We start from the raw sequence: 9,093 nt of genomic DNA, 5'->3' as shown, positions 1-9,093 counted from the left end.
TATTTTTTAGATTTTATATAGTTTTTATCTTTATCTTATTTTCGAGCATTATAATTAACCAATATTAATCATTAACTAGAACAATTAACCGAAAAAAACAGTTAACCAAAACCAATAATAACCAATACCCAATGGCTATCAAAATTCAATAACCATTTATAATGGTTATGGTTCGATTTTAGCTAAAAACTGAACCATAGCGCCCTATATAGAACCCTATCCAGATCATTTATCATTTTATTTTTACGTATTGTTATTTTATAAATAATTAATTAGCATGAAATTAAAAAATAAAAACTACAAAAATTACATTAATTAAAAATTAAAAATTACAAATTTGAAATATTGTTAGGGTGCAAAGTCACGTTTGGATCTGGAGTGTTATTGCTTACCCTCTTATATGTTTAAATGGGTTGAGTCTTTCCTATAAATAGGAAGCGAGTGACTCCCATTATGTAATGATCATTTTTGAGTGTTAGACTAGAGAGAGAATTTGTACAATACTCACTTTGTATGTTCTTTCTAGATCTGATGAGAGCTTAAAAAGTTTTATTTACTCCATGTGTTCATGATTTGTAAGATGATTCACTAGATCTTTCATATTCCGCACATGTCATCATAATCAACACCACTACAATTGGTATCAGAGCAGGTGTTCTTGGTTTGATCAAGAATTAATCCATGATGGCATTCTAGATTTGGTGATTCTTATTTTGATCTTTGATTTTCGTGTTTTAGAGAGATTGGATTCTAGAAATCGAATTCATCTTTGATTCTATTCATAATTTGATTTTATTCACTAGAATTCAAGTGATTTTTACTTTCTCTCTCTAGAAAACCCATTCAAAATCACTTTCTCTCTAGAAATTTTCAAGTTCTTGTGATCATAATGTATTTGGATCATGATTCTTGGGTAGTGATCGTTAAAGATTTCATATACAAAGCCAACGAAAATTAATTTTATGGATTATTGTTAAGGGGGTTGATTTCATGGGAAACTTTGGTTTCTTATGGAGCTTTGAAGGATGATCATGGAAGATTGATATTTCAACCACTTTCGAAGATTGATTGCTTGTTTGGACCTTCCTGTCGTCACACCCCCAAACCAGAATGACAGAAACGTTCGGGGGCGGAGGACGTCATGTAAGTATCACAACACATGCATTATAGTAATCAAAGTACAAACAACCATTGCATTAATAAGTATAAGTTTTACATAAGTGTTTAAGCATTACATATTCAAACAACAAAGTAGATATGGTAGAAGAAAAAAGACGCAGCACGGTACTAGGCAGTCTTCTGAAAAGCTTGGAGAGTGTACCTGTCTACCAGATTCCTGATAATACAAGTTATTTTGAAAGAGTAGATCAGCATTTAAGCTGGTGAGTTCATAAGTATTTCAGTTATATAAGGTATACTCTAAGTTCTTGGAAAAGTTCACTGGTTCCTCTAGAAAATCCTATATTTTCTGATATGATAAAATGATAACCACAATAGTTCCCTCTGCAATTACTTAGTTTATACTAGTTATATATAACCTAATATCGAACTGAAATTTAAATGTGTGAATCTACCCTAAGCCCACAACCAAACAAGGAACAGGAAGTAAGGCGGAAGTCACACAGTCCACTGTCAGTCGGATATTAATTATGTATAACTCTGGTGTATAAACTAAGGAATTATAGAATTAACCATTTAAAGTCCTTTATGTTATACTAGTTTTAAGAAAATGCCTGATGACGTTCCAGAAAATCCTATATTTTCTGCTTTACAAGTGATAAGTAGTTTTAAATCCCCATAAAACCGTTTCGTTTTGTTTGTGGAAAGTAATTAATACAGTACTATTTCTTAAAAATAAACTACTGAAGAATAACTACCCTAATATTAACCTGGTTAATTAGAGTTTAAAATGTGATAAAGTTGTAACCATACTGGACTAGAATGAACACGACGACCTACTGGTGTTGAAACTGAATATGTGACATTTGTCACCCCATGACTGGTCTGTCGGACTGTAGCTAGCAGTCAAGATGTGGGATTGTCAGTCTCGTATAGATCTATACACACAATGCCCGCTCTCCCTCCAAGAGACTTTGGTTACAAGAATGTAACATTGCAAGTATTGCTATGTCCTGAATACGTACCATCATATTTTAGTTTGAGTAACGATCGAATTATATCATTTTATTGACAAAGTAGTTAAGACCTCGTATACTTATCTAGAAAAATAAATTTCTCGTTTGTTTCTTAATTTATACCTATTATAATTTATACGTTCTATCTGATTAGCATGATCTCTCCTAAATGTACCCCTTTGCTCAGCATGATACAAAGGTAATGATACCGACCGAAAAAACCTTTTATATTCTCATATGTATAATGTATATAATTAAGAAGGAAACGGCCTTCGGATAAATCAACCCACCTGAAGCCCACATCCAAACAAGGAAAAGGAAATAAGGTAACTCATTAGTCCTAAGCCCTTTAAGTCTTATTTATATACGTATACATATATGAGCATTATTTTGACAATTATAAGATAAAAGAGTTTATAAAACATTTTTCAAAGAGTTTAACAGTATCAAAAGAGTTTAACAGTGTTTAAAAGGGTCTACATGATTTTAAAGAGTTTACATGACTTTAAGTCATTTTGGAAGTATTTGGTAATCCTTAAAAGCATAAGGAAATCTTTTATGTGATTGATATCACATACAACTATTAACACAATTAGATTGTGTTCAACTTGTATCCCCCCCTAAAAAGAATTTAAAATCATTTAAAAATGTAGATCATAGGGGTATGAACTCACCTGATAGTGAGTAAATCTGAAAGTTCGATATAGGATGAAAAGTCACACGAGTGAAGTCCCGAGTACAAATGGATCCTATTTAGCATATATAACAACATGTATATGTATACAATTAGTGGATTAACACTTAAAGTGTATAAGTTATAGCCTTAGGATGTAGGAAACACTTACCAAGAAGTGTTAGAATCAAAACTAGAAGGCTAAAGGAAGATCACGGCCAACAAAGAAGGGTTCACGTCCCTAAGGGGTGTTCACGGCCACCTTGATCCTATGAAGATTTGATGGTTCACGACCCAAAACTTAAAGATTGGGTGGTTCACAGCCCAAGAACAACTATGTGTTTTTGGTGTTCTTGGTGAAAAAGAAGGTGATTTGAAGATCTAAAAAAAAATTGTTGAATTCATGGATGAAATCAAAGGGTTTCACTTGAATAAGAAGATTTACTAGTAAATCGAAATGAATCTCTTACGTTTTTTAAGAGAAAGGAAGGTTTCCCTTGATGATACTTGAGAGAGTTTGAGAGTTCTTGGCTGGAAGATGCGAGAAATGAAGGAATAATGAACTAAATCTATATATATATATATAGCGAGGGGTTCACGGTCAGAAGGATTCACGACCGTGAACCTCGTTTGTGGTCCGAAGGGTATACGGCCCGAAGCCATTTGCGGCCTCGTTTACGGCCGAAGTGTTCCCGGTCAAAGGTTGGTGTACGGTTTGAAGGAAAAGAAGATAAGGCATGCGAGACTTCTCAGATTTCAAGCCATACCCTTCTTAGCAAAACAACAATTTGAATACTATGATTAAACCCATAAAATACATTACTCTAACTTATAAAAGATAGAATAAAATTTTAGTTGACTTTAGTTTGACCATGTTTGACTTTCTACAAGAAAGAAAATTACGCGTTGTCACATCATCCCCCCGTTAAAGGGAATTTCGTCCTGAAATTAGAGTTTAGGGGATACACATGGACGAAGGTGAAAGGTGTGGATACTTATGATTCTGATGATCCTCACGACCCCAAGTGAATTTGGGTCCTCACTATGCATTTTAAGCGAACTTTCACTATCGGGATAGGGATCTGATTAGTCCTAACGACTTCGTTGTCTAGGATTTCTACGGATTCTTCTACAAATTTGAGGTTCTCGTGTAGCACACGGTTCTTGGTACGTATTCAAATTCAATAAATATTGGGATTTACTCTAGGACTCGGCGAGTTGGAGGCCCAACTCGTCGAGTAGACTCAACATTATGCGGGAGTTTTAGAAACCTACTCGACGAGTCGGGGGACCGACTCGACGAGTAGAAGCTGTCTGGACAAAACCCTAATGTTCATGGTATGCACCCTATTTAAACAACTTTTCTTGCCTCAACCCAGCCTCCATCGTTCCTCCCAACCCAGAGAAACCTTAAATCGAAACCCTAAGCCATTATTGAGTGTTGTTGAGATTATTGGTGCCTTTTGTGTGTATTAGAAGTTGAAGAAAAAAGAAGGAAGCTTGGAAGTTCAAGTGGAAGTTAGTAGATCCATAGGTTGTGCCCCAATTCCAGCTCACTTAAGGTATATAGCTGAAACATTGACGATTATTTGCTTAGATCTTGATTTGGGGCTATTTTCTACCTTTTCCTAAGCCTTAGTGAAGCTATAGTCGGAATTGTGTGCATAAGTGGGTTTGTGCTTCATATCTGGAACCATTAAGGGTTCCCATGGCATAAAGGTGCCAACTTTATGGTCATGGGAGACCCATGCTTCATATATATACCTATTTTAGGGCTTTTTGAGCCAAAAACCCCATGCATGGACGTCAAGATTGGAACTTTACGTATGAAATGGACCCTAGGAGGTCAGATCTATGGTTTTGATGCATTGAGATCCATTGTAATCGACTGTATCATTTTGCACAAAGAGGGGCTCGGCGAGTCACTTGGGTAACTCGGCGAGTCGGGACGCTTTTACCCCCAAAACGTCTTCTGGAATTGGTTTAGATTGAGTGGAAGGAACACTCAGCCTGCTAAGGGTTTATCTTGGACCTGGAAATCATAGGACTCAACGAGTGTATAAACAGACTCGGCGAGTCCAATGCAATATCCCAACTCATGAAGATGGACTCGACGAGTTGTTCATACAACTCGGCGAGTCATAGACTGAACACGTTCATATGAGGGAGATGAACTCGACGACTTCAAGGATGAACTCGGCGAGTCGGTTGAAGGTGGTCCCGATGTTATGGGTGAAGAAGGACCGTCGAGTGGTTGCTAGACTCGACAGGTAGAATCGGGGTTTTAACATTTTATGGAAAAGGTGACTCGACAAGTTGGCAGGCCAACTCGGCGAGTCGAGTCAACTGGATGTTGACTTTGACCAGGGTTTGACCTTGACTATTGTCTTGGACTTGGGTTGACTCTTGTAAGAGGGTTTTGATTATGAATTAGTAATTGAGAAGGGTTGTTGTGTAGGGATTGAAGAGTTGAGACGGGTTGATTTCCGTGTCGAGGATCGTGCTGACACTACACGACATCGAGGTGAGTCTCCTCACTGCTTGTATGGGTCTACGACCACAATGCCGACCCATTTAGTTTATGTATGGTAGGAAGACCCGAGGGTTAGCCCTAGGCATTATGTATGAAAGACTAGGAGGAGGCTCCTAGCACACAATATGCTATTATGTATGGTAGGAAGACCTGGGGGTTAGCCCTAGGCAACATGTATGAAAGACCAGGAGGTGGCTCCTGGCACACTGTATGCTGAGTAGCCTAGTAGAGTAGTATGTATAGTTGTCTTTGTGATACTTGCATGAAAGACCAGGGGGTGGCCCTTGGCACTTGTCTATAAGACCCAGGGAGTGGCCCCAGGCTTGACAGGAAAGACCACGTGCGACCCGTGGCATAACAGCAAGACTATGATTGGCACGTAGCACCTTATTTGATTATGGATATGTTTGTTATATATGGCTCATGGTTACGTATGGCATGTATGGATCAGTTGATAGGTATGGTATGTGGTATCTGGGGAACTGACTAAGCTTCGTGCTTATGGTTTTCAGCTATTTGTTTCAGGTACTAATGTTTTTCCAAGGAAGGAGCTCGAGGCGATCGCAGCGCATCACACCATTTTTTCCGCACTAGATGATCTTTGGGATTTAAAACTCTGATAATTTTTTTTATTAAGAATGTTATTAAATGATTGAAGCAAGATTTATTAAGCGGTTTTTAATTAATGAAAACGAAATTTTTGGTCTTGAATTTTGGGATGTTACAAGTTGGTATCAGAGCCTTATTTTGAGGGATTCGGGCACATTCTCGGGTGTGTCTGGACTCAAACTGAGGACTTGATATGAAAATTGTCAAAAGGAACATGAAAAGTATTTGAAAAGAGAAAAGAACTTTGAAAAGAACAAGGTGTGTGATGTGTGCAATCGACCGAGCTCAAGTAAGTGGTTCCCAAAATACCAATACATGTTTAATATGTGACATGATATGATTATATGAATTGCATGCTAGATTATGGCTAAGGAGACATGCCTTTTTATGCTTATGTGAACTTGTTGAATTGCATTCTAGAGCTGGTTAGCCAGTAGTAGAATGGCCTGTTTACGTTATGCCTGATTCTATGAGCCTTTGAATTGCATGCTAGTACAAAATCTTGAATACATGATAACTTGATTGGCATATGTTGGTTATATTTTCTATTGTCTGAATGTTGCTTGCTTTGTGCTTTGTGGGATTTCGTGTGATGAGATTTAACTACTAGGTGAATACGTTAAGTCACATGTGACCAGGGTTAAATAATCTCAGAGTGCTGGATTCGACCCTATTGCGCAACTCTCGTTTGAGTCTAACCGTTGTAGGGACGAGTCTTTTACTCAAAGGATTATCCGAGCCTCGTCACATGTGATGGTATTCATGTAGTGGTTAACTGGCATTATGAAGAGTCTTTCAGTAGCTAAGCACTGGCTTTAGAATTGGAGATTTCCCTAGGGTAAGCCTAGGATGAGACTAGTGCTGGGAGCTTTAGTAGTAGTGAAAGGGACTTGGTGAAATCGAGGCAATTGTTGAGGAAAGTATGGATAGATGTGGAAGGTAGTAGGGGACCATACTACTAAAAGCAGAGGATTCGTACTCGAGTCAAGGAGGGCCGAGATAGAACCAGGAAACTTGTAGTATGTGAGACCTTCTGAGGTTACGTACGACCCTGAAAATTATGCGTCTCGTTTCAGAATGGTAATGACTACGCAACACGGAGCGAGAGGATCAGGATCAGTTTCGGGTACAAGTTCCGAGCCAGTGAATGAGGGATTACACGAGTTCATTGCATCTGAGATCACGAGAGGTATCCTTGAATCGACCCTGATGATTTTTGGGTCGATCAAGGAAGGGATTATTGAGTTGATGGAGGATCACCTCAGAGCGTTTCAGAGTGATACAGTATCCAGCCAGTCACGATCGTGCACACTGTCTTTCAAGGACCTCAGGGGGAGTGGCATGCCAGACTTCCACGGGGTGAAGGCCCCATTGTTGACAGGAGATGGATTGCTGACATTGAGTCTGCACAGTTGACAAGCTTCTGTCCTGAGGGGTCAAAGGTTCGATTTGCTGCAGGATGCCTGAGGGACAGAGCTAGAGACTGGTGGGAGTCAGTTGGTGATTCCTTGGGAGCATCAGCCATTGAGGCTATGACCTGGTCTGACTTTGTGACCAGGTTTAGGGCGGAGTTTGCACCGGCTGTGGAGCTTCAGCAGCTGGCCAGGGAGTTCCTAGACATGAGACAGACAACGGAGTCGGTGGCGGAGATTACCGCCAAGTGCCGGGAGAGGGCCTTATTGGTGCCTCAGTATGCAAGGGATGAGGAGATGCGGAGGACCCACTATCATGACATGTTGAGAGCTGATATTTGGGAGCATGTCAGCTTCTCGGCATACCCGAACCTGGACTCTATGATTTCCAGTGCGCGGGAAAGAGAGATTGATTTGGAGCACATTGCGAAGAGGAGTTCGGATCAGATGTATACTTTGGAGGGTCCCGGGAAGAGACCCAATACTTAAGATCAACGATTAGTAGGTCGGCAGGGTCGAAGCCAGTGCAGCACGTGCGGGAAACTGCACGAGGGAGTTTGTCGTTCTAGGGATTCAGGCTGCTACAAGTGTGGCAGTGATGGTCACGTCAGTAGGGACTGCCCATAGTGAGCAAGCCCATTATGTTTTCACTGCAATCAGGTGGGCCACAAAAAGGATGACTGCCCGATGATGAGGGGAGGAGCACGGAGTGCGTCGGCCCCGACAACTTTGAGGATTACGGATGGGTGAGAGGGTAGGGCCTTGCAGTGACAGATGAGGGAGATCTGGATTACAGCAGGGAATGTTGCAGGTATTTATCAAGGGCTATTTTCAATTTTATATGTATTATGATTGATCTTACCTCGGTCTCAGGTGATAGTATGTATGAGTTATCTCTCTGCTTGTATTCGGATTGTGTCTCGGAATTGTCATATGCCAATTGCATACCAGGAACTATTAGTAGCTAGTGTAAGGTCATCTCTCACTTCGGGTTCGAAGTGTCCAGTATTATCTCGTTTACGTCCAAAAACAGTGCAGGAGCGTTACGTGGAGGTCGGTGGGCAGGGTCCATGGAGTGGTCATCCACCATCATCAGGATTCGGTGGTTCTAGTCTTGGTGTTTGGGATAGCTGTTGGAAGCATCAAGGGAAGTGGTCTATCACTGAAAGGTTGCTCTGAGCATTAGTTATTCGGACCTTAAGGACGTCAGTTTCAGCTTAGGGGATTATTAGTATCGGAGGTGCAGAAAGTGTTCATCTAATATTCGATAATCGTACGGTATTTGGAGTGGCCAGTGACGGATCGCTAGCAAGATTAAGGCGATAGTAGTTATCATGCCTATCGTGTAAGGGAGGAACGAATGGAAATCCTCAGATTTTCGTGTGCTGTAAAGACTTAGTCGAAGCTAAGTTGGGGAGAAACAATCATATTATGGGAGCAGGAGCGGTTTTGAACTGGGATAAGTTTCGCTCTCTTGTCAGGGAGAGAGACGGACCAGGCGGCTGTATGAATTGAGGATAGTGTGAGTTGGAAGTTCGGAAAATTTGCCAATGGTGAGATCGCATTCTCGGGATGTCCGATAGCGGGTTGCAGAAGAATCGGTTGGGTGTTTCAGTTAGGATATGAGTACAGCTTGGGGTACTAGATTGTGCTTGTATGCTCGATTATGGGTATGTTCGGACTAGTAGCCAGCAAAAGACCATGGTCAGCGGTCGAGTCAGTGTGGAAGGT

Source organism: Lactuca virosa, chromosome 6, assembly GCF_052849685.1.
Source record: "Lactuca virosa cultivar CGN04683 chromosome 6, Lactuca_virosa_CGN04683_v6, whole genome shotgun sequence".
Classification (NCBI taxonomy): domain Eukaryota; kingdom Viridiplantae; phylum Streptophyta; class Magnoliopsida; order Asterales; family Asteraceae; genus Lactuca; species Lactuca virosa.
Note: the sequence above shows the minus strand (reverse complement) of the source record.